The sequence below is a fragment of the Hemitrygon akajei genome, unplaced genomic scaffold (genome assembly GCF_048418815.1).
Source record: "Hemitrygon akajei unplaced genomic scaffold, sHemAka1.3 Scf000060, whole genome shotgun sequence".
Lineage (NCBI taxonomy): Eukaryota > Metazoa > Chordata > Chondrichthyes > Myliobatiformes > Dasyatidae > Hemitrygon > Hemitrygon akajei.
In genome coordinates, this window is record NW_027331946.1 from 946,173 (window position 1) to 961,096 (window position 14,924).

Here is a 14,924-nt window from a genome sequence, read left to right on the forward strand (position 1 = left end):
TTTAATCACATATTGTGTACCATTTGTTATTTCGGGGTACAGTACTGATTTGTAACAGGGGACACATCACGCAGCATCCACCCAATTGAGATTTCTGAAGTTTGGCTGGGTGGTGAGGGGACTATCACCTCCTATTTTAAGCTGCCAGCCGAAGCGAGAGTTACATAAGGTTAGATGAGTAAGCGAACCGCTTCCCAAATTCACAGTAGGTGAACAGCCGTTCCAAATCCACATACGAATGATAATCGAAAGTGACTTGTCACAGGGATCAACAACGCACAAAAAATGCTGGTGGAACACAGCAGGCCAGGCAGCATCTATAGGGAGAAGCGCTGTCAAAGTTTCGGGCTGAGACCCTTCGTCAGGACTAACCTAAAGGGAAAATAGTAAGAGATTTGAAAGTCGTGGGGGCAGGGGGAAATGAGAAATGATAGGAGAAGACCGGAGGAGGTGGGATGAAGCTGAGAGCTGGAAAGGTGATTGGCGAAAGTGATACAGAGCTGGAGAAGGGAAAGGATCATGGACCGGGAGGCCTCGGGAGAAAGGGGGGGGGGGTGCAGATGGAGAGCAGGTAATCAACTAAATATATCAGGGATAGGGTAACAAGGGGAGGAGGAGCATTAACGGAAGTTCTTACAGAACTTACGATAATATCCAACCATTCCCAGAAATCTTCTAAGAGCCTTCTTACCAGTCAGAATAGGAACTTGAGAAATTGGCTGGACTTTTGCCTGAACAGGAGCCCACTTGCCTTGAGCTACAACACAGCCAAGATAGGTCACAGTGGCATGGCAAAATTCACTCTTAGCCAAGTTACCTGTAAGGCTGGCCTGGGAAAGCCTGTCAAACAGCTTCTCTACTGCAGAGATATGCTCTTCCCAAGTGTCACTCCCTGTGACTAAGTCATCAATATAGGCATCTGTGTGTCCTAACCCTCGAATTTCAAAATCAATCATTATCTGGAATGTTCATGGAGCATTTTTCCTTCCAAAAGGTAAAACGTTGTATTCATACAACCCAGGTGGTGTCACAAACGCAGAAATTTCTCCACCTCTCTGAATCAATGGAACACACCAATACCCTTTCAACAGATCAATCTTTGTTGGAAATTTAGCTTTTCCAACCTTATCGATGCAATCATTCACCCTAGGGATAGGATAGGCATCTCTTTTTGTGACTGCATTTACCTTCCTATAATCAGTGCAAAATCTAACACTACCATCAGGTTTGTGCACAATAATGCAAGGTGAGCTCCAATCTGATGCTGAAGGACTAATAATACCATTTGCCAGCATATTTTCAATTTCTTGCTCTGCCAATTTACATTTGTCTACGTTCATGCGATATAGGTATTGTTTAATCGGTTTGGCTTGACCAATACCTACATCATGTCCTGCGACCGTGGTTTGCTTGGGAATATCAGGAAATAAATCTTTAAACTTCAGAATTAATTCCTTCAGCTGTTGTTGTTGCTTTGGCTGCAGATGAGCCAACTTGTTAACAATGTTTTCTGGAACAACCGAGTTCATTAGTCTAACTGGGACCATGTTTGGCTTGTGAAAAGTCTCAGACGAGTCAATTGTTTCATTCTCAGGGTTACCAGATGCATATGTTTTGACAACAACATTCACAGATGGTGCCTGTTTGTCAAAATAAGGCTTTATCATATTTATGTGTACAACTTGTGTTAGTTACGTCAGTCGGGTGTTTTAATAACATAATTCGCATCATTAATTTGAGAGCCTATTTCATACGGTCCATTGAATTTCACCTGGAGTGGATTCGTCAACTTTGGAGATAAGATAAGATATCCCCCACCTGGTATTTTCTTTCGCAAGCCCGCTTATCAAACCAACACTTCATTTTGTTTTGAGAAATCTTTAAGTTTTGGCTCACGAGACTACACGCTTGGTGTAGTTTATTATTGAACTTCAAAACATAGTCTAACAAGTTAACATGTACATCCCCATCAATCCACTGTTCCTTTAACAAGGTCAAACGTCCCGTCAGTCTGCAACCAAATAGTTCAAGTGAACTAACGCCCAGTGATCCTGTACCGACTCTCTTACTGAGAACAAAAGCAAATATATTCCTCATCCCAGTCTTTCCATTTTCAACACAGTATGTCTTAATCATTGTTTTGAGTGTAGAATGAAACCTTTCTACAGCCCTTGTGATTCCAGATGGTGCACAGATGATGTTATTTGTTCAGCTCCTAGTTCATAAACTACCTACTGAAATAATCCAGGTGTAAAATTACTTTCTTGATCAGACTGTATTTCATTAGGCAATCCAGAAATGGTAAAAAAAAACAACTTGGTAATAACTTTCGCTACAGTTTTAGCTTTAATATATCTGAGAGTTATTGCCTCTGGGAATCTGGATGCAGTACACATTATAGTTAGCAGATACTGAGGCCAGCTTTAGGCTTTGGCAATGGGTCAACACAATCCACTATAACTTTAGAAAAGGGTTCACCGAATGCAGGTATAGACCACAGTAGGGCCACTGGGCTGACCTGGTGGGGTTTACCCACAAATGGACAAGTGTGACACGTTTGAAAAAGGTCCCATCCTTCCTCAAATTAGGCCAGTACAATTATTTCATAAACCTATTTACAGTTATATTCATTCCAATATGGCCACCTAAGGGCATACTGTGTGCCAAAGTTAAAATTTCAGCCCTATAAACTTTAGGAACTACAACTTTGTGAACAATTGCCCATTCCTCACTCGCTGGTATAGCAGGTGGCCTCCACTTCCTCATTATCACTCCATCCTTGAGATAATACCTTACTGGCACTTTCTTAATCTCCTCATCTGAGAGAGCTGTTTCTTTTAAAGCTTCAATCTCAGGGTCTCGGTTCTGTTCTGCTATAAACTCCTTCCTAGATAGGGATATATCTTTCTCACCAGACTTATTACTGGAATCCTGTTGAAACAATGAAGGCACAAAAGTCCCTGACAAGTCATCATAACCTGAATCCCGATTTTGGCCATCATGGGTATCAGAATCATGCTGCACAGAACCGTCTGCGTCGGCAGACTTTTTAACCATACTTCGAGTTACTGCGCAGGAAGGATAAATGTTAAAATCCATCTGTGGATCGTCAGTGGTTGGGTTAGTTGTCAACAGCAATGCAGGAACAACTTTATCGTCTGCCAGGTCATTCCTTAACAGCAAGGTAACATCTTCCACCGGTAAACTGGAGCACAATCCAATTTTTAACAGGTCCCGAAACCAACCCTGACTCTAAAGTTACCTTGTACAATGGAACAGAAACCACAACGCCGCCAATGCCTTTAATAAGATTTACCTCACCTGTTTCAGTCTCATCAACAAACTTTGGAATGCTGGCTCATATAAGTGACTGAGAAGCCCCTGTATCTCAAACAATTTTCAGTGGTAGCGGGGTTGACCCTTCCTTTAATAATACAATCCCATCTGACGTAAAATGATCGAATCTCTTCTTAAGTTGGTCAGACCCCTCAAATCCTTATCTGAACCTCAACAGTATGTTCAGAACCCTGTGGGTTTACTGGTGTTTCAACAGACTGATCACAGGCATTCGGGACTGCCTCCTTTTCCTTTTTCCTATCAGAGCCTCAAACAGAATGTTCAGAACCCTGTGGGATTACTGGTGCTTCAACATACTGAACACAGGCATTCGGGACTGCCTCCTTTTCCTTTTCCTTACCTGAGGCTCAACAGAATGTTCAGAACCCTGTGGGTTTACTGGTGCTTCAACATACTGAACACAGGCATTCGGGACTGCCTCCTTTTCCTTTTTCCTATCTGAGCCTCAACAGAATTTTCAGAACCCTGTGGGTTTATAGGTGCTTCAACAGACTGATCACAGGAATTCGGGACTGCCTCATTTTCCTTTTTCCTTTTCTGAGCGTCAAAGAGAATTTTCAGAACCCTGTGGGTTTACTGGTGCTTCAACATACTGAACACAGGCATTCGGGACTGCCTCCTTTTCCTTTTTCTTCCCCAGGAGGCAACAGTTAGCCATCATATGAACAGCTTTCTTACAATAGTAACCAGCAAGACCAGAAAATTTCTCCTTCAACTGCTTCCCTTTATCCTTACTCTTGTTACTCGTCCCAGCTTTAATTTCTGGATTACACTGGTGATCCCTGCTACTCTTTTGGAAGCTCTTATTCGGGATAAACTTAACCTTCTGAGTTAACGCAAACTCATCTGCTAATCCAGCAGACTCCTGCAAAGTGGCAGCATCCTTTTCATCTAAATATCTCTTTATGTCATCAGGCACGCACCCTCTGAATTCTTCAATTAAAACCAACTCTTACAAGCTGTTAAAATCATCAGTTATATTTTTATATGTGCACAGGCGGTCAAAACACATAAACTTATCATAAGCAAGATCCATATAAGTTTGGTTCGCAGACTTCCTCAAATTTCTAAACTTTTGCCTGTATGATTCTGGGACCAACTCGTAAGCTTTGAGCACAGCCTGTTTCACTATGTCATAATCAGCTGCTTCATCAACTGTCAAAGCAGAATAGGCTTGCTGAGCCTTCCCCTTAATTACACTTTGTAAGAGAATAGGCCAACCCTCTTTTGCCAGTTTAATCTCTGAGCAACCTTCTCAAAATGCTGAAAGTATTTATCAACCTCTGCTTCGTCAAATGAAGGTACCAGTTTAACTTCCCGACTAGCCTTAAACTTATCGCCAGACTCTAACACTCGACCCCTTTGCTGCAATCTCTCTATCTTTTCCAGCTCGAACAGCCTCTGCCTTTTTGCTTCCTCTCTCTGTTTTTCTGCCTCCCTAGCCTCAAACTGCCTCTGCCTTTCCGCAGCCTCCGCTTTTAATTTTTTTTTCACTTGTACTGGAGCTCAAGCTCACGAGGTTTACGTTCAGGAAACACCTCCAACTCCTCCACTTTAAACACACCCTCAGATACATAATGTTCAGCTATTACACTCTGCATCTGTGCCCTCCTCATTGTCGATTTCCCCTTAGCAAGTTTTAACCTTTTAGCAATACATAACAACTCAATCCTTCTGGCGTCCTCCAATGCCTGGCACTTCGAGACATTTATCAACATCCATTGCTTCTGATTTTTCACACACAAATAAATCAAAAGGGATTTCCCCAATGAAATCGATAATTAATGACTACGCCCCCAAATCTTTCATATCCCAGACGCAGGCCCACATTTTGTTATGAATTGTAACGCTTTAGAAACGAACACCAGCAATAGGCTACACCCGGAGTCTGTCTTAATGTTAAAAGTATCTTTATTAGAATCTACTTATAATATAGTAACTTAAGCAAGATAAACAAATGTGTTATGTGCATATATGTGTGTAAATATAGCTCCCAGACTATTGAGCTCCGGGGAAACAAGGCTTGGAGTCCCGAGATGGCAAAGTATGGAAGTTCAGTTCAACAATGGAATAGGTGATGAGAGAGATATTTGTAATCCAGCGTAAATGTTGAGAAAAGGCAATTATGTCGAATTCCACAGGTTTCATGGTGGTAAAACTAGACAACAGTTGCTGTCCGTCATCATTCCAAATCCACATACGAATTATCACGGAAATTGTCTTGTCACAAGGGGTATTGTCTTCAAGTGAATTACCCCACCACACCCAGCAAGGGTTAACACATCAGTGGTCTTCACAGGGTACCCCAAATCAGATCCACTCCTACGGATCAAACGAGGTGACAACCACACATCTGAGTACGCTGAATCGATAATTAACCCACCCTAGTGGGCATAGGAAAGTTGCAATAGTGACCCTTGGCCACTAGTTGAATTGTTTTGATCGTTCCATTTTACCTCCTTCGTCTCCGTCTGACTCTGAGTGTCTTTGTCCTGGGTTAAAACTAAACAAGCTGTAATGATGTAAACAAGCTGAAGTCAAACTGATTTAACTTTTTAATTTCTCTCTCTTAAAATGACAGTCCACAGCAAACGAAATCTAGGGATTCATAACAATGGCCACTCCCCATTGTGAACTGACTGATGTGCCATTACTTGGGACGACTGAGTGAATCCCTTTTTCTCACATTCTGAGCAGGGAATGGCCTTTCCCCAGTGTGAGCTCGCTAGTGACTCTGTAGGTTGGATGACTGAGTGAATCTCTCCCCACAGACTGAGCAGGTGAACGGCTTCTCCCCAGTGTGAACTCGCAAGTGACTCTGTAGGTGAGGAGACTGAGTGAATCCCTTCCCACAGACAGAGCATGTGAATGGCTTCTCCCCAGTGTGAACTCGCAAGTGACTCTGTAGGTGAGGAGACTGAGTGAATCCCTTCCCACAGACAGAGCATGTGAATGGCTTCTCCCCAGTGTGAACTAGCTGATGTCTCTGTAGGTTGGATGATTGAGTGAATCTCTCCCCACAGACTGAGCAGGTGAACGGCTTCTCCCCAGTGTGAACTCGCAAGTGACTCTGTAGGTTGGATGACTTACTGAATACCTTCCCACAGACTGAGCAGGTGAACGGCTTCTCCCCAGTGTGAACTCGCGTGTGAATCCGTAGGTTGAATAAGTGAGCGAATCCTTTCCCACATTCTGAGCAGGTGAATGGCTTCTCCCCGGTGTGAACTCGCTGATGACTCTGTAGGTGGGATGACTGAGTGAATCCCTTTCCACAGACTGAGCAGGTGAACGGCTTCTCCCCGGTGTGAACTCGCTGATGTATCTGTAGGGTGAAAGATTGAGTGAATTGCTTCCCACATTCTGAACAAAGGAAGGGCTTCTCCCCAGTGTGAACTCGATGGTGTCTCTGTAGGTGGGATGACTGAGTGAATCCCTTCCCACAGACAGAGCAAGTGAAGGGCTTCTCCCCAGTGTGAACTCGCTGGTGTGCCATTACGTCAGATGATTGAGTGAATCCTTTCCCACAAATTCAGCAGATCACCAGCCTCTGCCCGATGTGAAGTGACTGGTGTGTCCGCAGGTGGGAAGACCAACTGAATCCTTTCTCACACACAGAACAGATGAATGGCCTTGCCTAGTGTGAACTTGCTGATGTACCTTCAGTTGAGATGACCAAGTGGATCCATTCCCACTGTCTGAGCAGGTGAACGGCCTTTCTCCTTTGTAAGATGACGGGCGTGCCAGTTGGTGAGTTGACCGAATAAATCCCTCCCCACAGTCTGAGTAGGAAGGATGTTCGATTGAATCCCTCGCTTCACTTCTTAAATATCTGGACAGAGACAGCAAAACTGGCGTGGTATGTTTGAGATTCCCGGAGACAAATTCCTTCTCGTTTTAACCTGTGAAATGATTTACAAAGTCCATCAATGGCTATAGGACAACATTTCAGATGAGATTGCTTGAGTCGCCAAGTTTTGATCTGGCTGTTCCTCACTGTTACAATGAGGTTGAACCCAAGTTGGACAGAGAAATCATCTCCTGACTGGGCAGAGTGCTGGTATCTGGAATGACCATCAGTTCCCCGATGCTCTTCCTGTTTCTATAAGAATGGTGCATTTCTGCCATCTGCAATTTGTACCCTGGTTCAGTTTGACTCTCTCCATTGGTATTATTCCCTGTTCCCACTGAGCTGCATGGGTGCCTGGCCCCACAGTAACTGAAACACTCTCGCGCAAATTCTCTTTTTAACGTGCATCTGGGATGTTCTTTCACGTATTTTTAACTTAAAGTTCCACAATTTTAACGCCTTATAAAAAAATCCCTGCTGAGGTGAATGGTTGGTCTGCCCAGCTGTTAAATGGACTTCGAGTGAATATTAGTATTACTTCAGGTTCCTGTGGAAAATTACAATACAGAAACAGGCCATTTGGGCCATCTGGTTTGTGCAGAACTAATTAAACTGCCCACTCCCACACCCCTACCATCCAGATACCTACACGAACCTCTTAAATGTTGAAATCGAGCTCGCATGCACCACTTGTGCTGGCTGCTCATTCCACACCCAGATGACTGTCTGTGTGAAGAAGTTTCTCCTCATGTTCCGTTAACATTTCACCTTTCACCCTTAACCCATGGCCTCTGGTTGTACTCCCACCCCATCTCAGTGGTGCTTTTTAAAAGCTATTATTAATGCTTTTTGAGAGAGTGATTTTAGATGCATATCATATTTTTACTGAGTTAAGTATTGTATGTAATTACTTTTGCTACAATAAGTGTATGGGACATTTGAAAAAAAGTTGAATTTCCCCATGGGCATGAATAAAGTATCTATCTATCTATCTAAAGGGAGTGGGGGGCGACCGTGGATGACAAGGGAAGTCAAGGACAGTATAAAAATAAAAGAGAATATGCATAACATAGCACTGATGAGAGGGAAAGAGGATTGGGAAACTTTTAAAGAACAACAGAAGATTACTAAAAAGGCAATACGGGGAGACAATACTAAATTCTAAATTCTACTACTAAATTCCTATGTAAACAAGCCTGGCTTTCCCGGCTCCTGTTTGATTCTTACTGAGAGAGGGGGGGGGTAGGGAGAGAGAGGGGGGGGGGGTAGAGAGAGAGAGAGAGAGAGAGAGAGAGAGAGAGAGAGAGAGAGAGAGAGAGAGAGAGAGAGAGAGAGAGAGAGAGAGAGAGAGAGAGAGAGAGAGAGAGAGAGAGACGGAACTATTTGACTATGCAGCGTGTTTACACTTGCTTGCAGCTTGTGTTTACATAGCTCGCAGTTTGTTTTATTTAAGCAAGGACACACAGTCAGCCGGAGAGAAAGAAAGAAGATGGAAAGTTCGAAACAAAGGAACAAAGGGCCTAGTGGCCAAAGGCCACTGTTTGGACTCTCCTATGCCCACAAGGTGGGTTGACTATTGATCCAGCCTATACCGAATGTGTGATTGTCACTTTGTTTGATCCATTGGAGTGGATCTGTTGGTTTGGGAGTATCCTGTGAGGACCACTTGTGCTAACCCTTGCCTGGGTGTGGTAATTCACTTGAAGAGGTACCCCTGTGACCAATCACTGTTGGTGATAATTCGTATAATCCATATGCGGATTTTGTTGGAGTATCCCGTGGCTACCACTTTTGTTAACCCTTAGCTGGATTCGGATGTGTTATGTGGTAAACACTAGTGAGAAGGGATATTCTGTGGAAATCACTGTCGGTAATACTTTGAATGTTGGGTCTGGATTGGGAGTACCTTGCAGAATCTACCTGTGTGTTAACCCTTGCCTGGGTGGTAGTTCCTTCTGAAGACAGTACTCCTGTGATAAGCTACTTTTGGAGATAATTCGTATGTGGATTTAGAACAACGACGGATAAGACCGACAGCGACTGTTATCTTGTTTTACCACTGTGGAATTTGTGGAATTCAACGTAATTGCCTTCTCTCGACATTCACCTTGGATTACAAATATCTCTCTCTCGTCATTGATTCCGTGGATGAACTGAATTTCATACTTTCCCATCTCAAGACTTTAAGGTTGGCATTCCCTGAGCTCAGTTGTTTGGAGTTATATTTACACATATGTGTCCTCATAACACTTTTAGCTTTTGATTATTTTTCTTAATTTGTTATATCATAAGTAGATACGAATAAAGACAGTGGTTTTAACATCAAAACCACACTCCAGGCGTGGTCTATTGCTGCTGGTTCATTTAAACCGTTACGGGAATGTAACAGAGGTGTTCGTGTTTATCTCTTTCTGGGGGCCTCCATGTTAACACCTTTCTGTATCTCTGTCACACCTTGCCACACAGGTAGAACTAGGGGCCTGCTGGGTAAAACTATGATTCCAATGTCTGTAATCCTGCTCAACCAGAGTGAGGATCTCTCAGCCTGGGCTTCCTCAAATAACACCTGCGGAAGATAGATAGATAGATAGATAGATAGATACTTTATTCATCCCCATGGGGAAATTCAACATTTTTCCAATGTCCCATACACTTGTTGTAGCAAAAACTCATTACATACAATACTTAACTCAGTAATAATATGATATGCATCTAAATCACTAACTCAAAAAGCATTAATAATAGCTTTAAAAAAGTTCTTAAGTCCTGGCAGTTGAATTGTAAAGCCTAATGGCATTGGGGAGTATTGACCTCTTCATCCTGTCTGAGGAGCATTGCATCGACAGTAACCTGTCGCTGAAACTGCTTCTCTGTCTCTGGATGGTGCTATGTAGAGGATGTTCAGGGTTTTCCATAATTGACCGTAGCCTACTCAGCGCCCTTCGCTCAGCTACCGATGTTAAACTCTCCAGTACTTTGCCCACGACAAAGCCCGCCTTCCTTATCAGCTTATTAAGACGTGAGGCGTCCTTCTTCTTAATGCTTCCTCCCCAACACGCCACCACAAAGAAGAGGGCGCTCTCAACAACTGACCTATAGAACATCTTCAGCATCTCACTGCAGACATTGAATGACGCCAACCTTCTAAGGAAGTACAGTCGACTCTGTGCCTTCCTGCACAAGGCATCTGTGTTGGCAGTCCAGTCTAGCTTCTCGTGCAACTGTACTCCCAGATACTTGTAGGTCTTAACCTGCTCCCCACATTCTCCATTAATGATCACTGGCTCCATATGAGGCCTAGATCTCCTAAAGTCCACCACCATCTCCTTGGTCTTGGTGACATTGAGACGCAGGTAGTTTGAGTTGCACCATATCACAAAGTCCTGTATCAGTTTCCTATACTCCTCCTCCTGTCCATTCCTGACACACCCCACTATGGCCGTGTCATCAGCGAACTTCTGCACATGGCAGGACTCCGAGTTATATTGGAAGTCAGATGCGTACAGGGTGAACAGGACCGGAGAGAGTACGGTTCCCTGTGGCGCTCCTGTGCTGCTGACCACTGTGTCAGACCTACAGTCTCCCAACCGCACATACTGAGGTCTATCTGTCAAGTAGTCCACTATCCAATCCACCATGTGAGAGTCTACTCCCATCTCCGTTAGTTTGTGCTTTAAGATCTTGGGCTGGATGGTGTTAAAGGCACTAGAGAAGTCAAGGAATGTAATCCTCACAGCACAACTGACCCCATCTAGGTGAGAGAGTGATTTGTGCAGCAAATACGTGATAGCATCCTCCACTCCCACCTTCTCCTTATACGCAAACTGAAGCGGATCCCGGGCGTGCCTGGTTTGTGGCCTCAGATTCTGTATTATCAGCCGCTCCATGGTCTTCATCACGTGCGACGTCAAGGCAACAGGTCTGAAGTCATTCAAATCCTTTGGTTGTGGTTTCTTCGATACCGGGACAATACAAGATGTTTTCCACTGTCTGGGTACTCTTCTCTGATCTAGACTCATGTTGAAGATGCGCTGTAGTGGTTCTCCCAGTTCAGTCGCACAGGCCCTCAGTAATCGTGGGGAAACTCCATCCGGTCCAGCCGCCTTGCTGGTACAGATCTTCCTCAGTTGACCTTCCACCTGTGCAGCCGTAAACCTGGGCGTAACTGAGAGTGAGTAACTGTGGTCCAGTCAGAGATGACTGTGGCTGTCGGTGTTTTGAGGGATGGTATCGCAGGCCCCCACCAAACTGAGTTCCTATACTGGGAAACATGCATCCTGTCCAGAACTGCAGTTACCCAGCAGCCGAGAGGAATAACTGAGACTGAGCGATTTTGGATGATCGCTTTTCTCTCCTATGGAGTAGCCAGGAATTCACGAGAGATAATCAATTTGGATACAGCACTTGAGGAGCTGGCCACAATACTGCAGGGGCCCTGACAGAAACACAGGCCCAAGTAACAGAAATATCCACTGAAATGATTGCAGTCCGGCAAACAGTCCTACAGAATCGTACGGCTTTAGATTGTATCCCAGCTGAGAAAGAGGGAACCTGTGCTATTACTGACACAGAATGCTGCGCCTATATCCCTGATGAATCTACTAACGTTACATCCCTCTCCAAGCACACTGCCAAGGAGACTGACAGCATCAAGAGAGTAGGGCAGGATTTACACGGGTTCACCGAAGGGTCGAAATGGTGATCTTCGAAGACCTGTCGGTAATATGTGGGGAATGATATTGCATTATGTCCAAATGGTTGTAGATATCATTGTTATAATTACTGATATATGCCGTTTTTACCCACTGAGATGTCAATGCTGTACTTGTTTGCTTTCTCTGTTAAAAGTTACTGCTTTGTTGATCATGTAATGATCTAAAGGAGGGAATGATAAAGTATGTAAAAGGGTTAACACTTCGTTAAACATTAGCAGCCTGTTTTTCTGAAAGTAACTTCTGATGATCAACCAATGTGCGAAGCCGTGCTGAGCCATATTTCTTCTTCAGGGTAGCTAGCTAGGGTTTCAGGATGCTTAACTCCTTGTGCACTCATGTGTAGAGATAGGACAGCGTCAGTCTGTTCTGTGTGTGTAAGCCATTATGACTATTTTGTAATTTGTCTTTAGGGTCTGGCATGTAGTAAATACTTTTGGCTCCAGCCTGTCTTGTGTGGGGAGTATCTGGAAAGATATATCTGTGGTGTAAGGGGAATTGGTGAATTGGGTGGGAGCATTCACAGACTGTTCCTGTCTGAGTGACTAAGTAAGTCCCGCTCGGAGTGGATGGTTCAAAGGTTAATTTATTATCAAAGCAAGTATTCATAAATAACGCTTTTTTTTCTTCTTCAGAGAACCACGAAACATGAAAGTCGTTCAGAGAGAAAAATAAAATGAAACTCCCTCCGCACCCCCCGCATCAAAAAGGACGGCATCCCGATCATTAACCCCCAAAACCATCCCCTCCCGCACAAAAGGGAAGAAAAATATCGACACCCGTTAAAAAACATTCCTACCCGCACAATTGCGGAGGATCCGGTGTCACCAATGTCGAGGCGGCCACATCGGGAGCAGCGGACACAACGGGCGACCCCGGAAGATTGACAGGTGAAGTGTGGCCTCACCTGGAATGATGATTGGACAATGGAGGGAGTTCGGCCGTCCGGCCCTTTCACTGTGACATTCCGAACTCCACATCAAATCCGTCCAAACGAATCTGGGTGAACTTTAATGACCAATGAATATAATTCCTCTCAGCGATCAGCTGTCTGAGTGATTCCCTGACTCTGAGAGGAAGGGGTATCTATGGTCCACACTGTCAGGGTGTTGGGTTTACCAGGAGACAAAGACTGCAGGGACGAGAGGTTTTCTGTTGACTGATACACTGTGTGTGGACCCCGCTGGCAATTCTGGTGTTGTGACCCGAATCGAGACAAACACCACGCTGCCCACTCCATCAACAACACGGCACAGCCGGACACATAACAGGGGACTCCCTCTGGACTGAGTGTGGACGGGAAATAGTCAGAGAAAAGAGGTGAGGGGTGGGGATGGGGCAAGAGCTGGGGAGTGAGAGGTGGAAGGTGAAAATAGTGACAGGGGTGGGAGCTGAGTAGTTGGGGTAACTCGGGGATGCAGAAGATGGAAATTAATGCAGAAGATGAACAAAGAGGTTAGAGAGTATTTGTTATAGAGAGTGCAATGAAGATTCACCTGGAGTGGTGGGGTCATTACTTGAAGAAAGATCAAATGTGATAACTCTAAATGTCATTTAGAGAATCGAGGACTGAGAGGTGAACACATTGAAATGCACAACATTATTACCGGTTGAACCAGGGATCCCAGTCTCTGAAAAAGGGGGTGGACTGTCCGGGACTGTGATGAGGGGAAAAGTCTCCATTCCGAGGGTGGTGAATATCTGTAAATCCCCTCTACTGAGGGCGGCGAAGACTCAGTGATCATCCTCACGTAGAAAAGAGGCCGGCAGATGTGTGGAAACCGAAGGGATCGAGGAAATGAGGATCGGACTGAAACGTGGCTGAGATGGGACAGCAGCCGCCATTTTGGTGATGGTTAGAGGGGCCGAATGGCCACCTCCTGCTGTTTCTTACTTGATGTTTCAGTGTTCCTGTCCACTGAAGCCGGAGGAATGTGAATAGAAATTAGTGTTTATAAACACAGAACTGATTTAAATGAAACGTGAACACTTCCTGTTTCGGCTTGAATTATGTTTCGCAGCGGGATGGGAATCGAGCCCGTGACTCTGTGACCTGGGGGTCGAGGGGAAGGGATCGGTGTAGATATGGTGTGGAAGAGTAGGCATGTATCTGGTGTAAATATGGAATAATATGGGGAATGCGACGGATGGGTCGGGCAGCGTGTGAGGGGAGAGGTGCAGAGACACCGGTTCAGGTGGGAGTCACTCCACCCGTGTCCTCATCCCGTTTCCTGTTCACGTTTTTCTGCAGATCTGCAGCATCTGCGGGTCACTGCTCTACGTGTACGTGTAGCTTCACCTTTCACCCGTTCAGACAAGGCAGTGAGTTCCGGATCTGTCACGTCCTCTCGTTGTGGGTGGACAATGATTTTTTTTCTGTAATATTTTCCGCATGTTTCATTCACTGTTTCGACGTGCTGAAGTTTTGCCGATGTTTCTGGGTGTCTGACCCATTTATGTGAAAATTTAGCCGTTTATGTTTATCTGAGCTTCTCATAAATGTGTAAAGTTTAATTCAGCTTCACTTCAGAATTTCCAAAGCAACAACCCAGTCAAATATTTCCACACAATTAAAATGGGGAAATTTTTTTATTATCATCACGTACTGAGCTACAGTGAAAATCTTCCCTGACGTACCATCCACACAGATCGATACATTTCAACAGTACATTGAGCTGATATACGACAGAACAATAACTGTAACAAAGCATTATGGCTGCAGAGAAAGTGCAGTACAGATAGACATATGGTGCAGGGTCACGTCGAATTACATTGTGAGTTCGAGTCCATTTTATCATTCATTTGGCTTATAACTGCAGACAGGAAGCCATCCTTCAGCCTGGTGGTCCGCACTTAAAGGCTTTTGTATCTCTCCGCCAATGTGGGAGCGGGTTTGCAGCAAGAATGTCCAGGTTATGAGCTTCTTTGTGTACATGGCCTGCTTTTCCGAGGGAGGGGAATTGTCGGGAGAGTCCATGGAGTGGAGGCTTGTTTCTCTGATGTTCTCT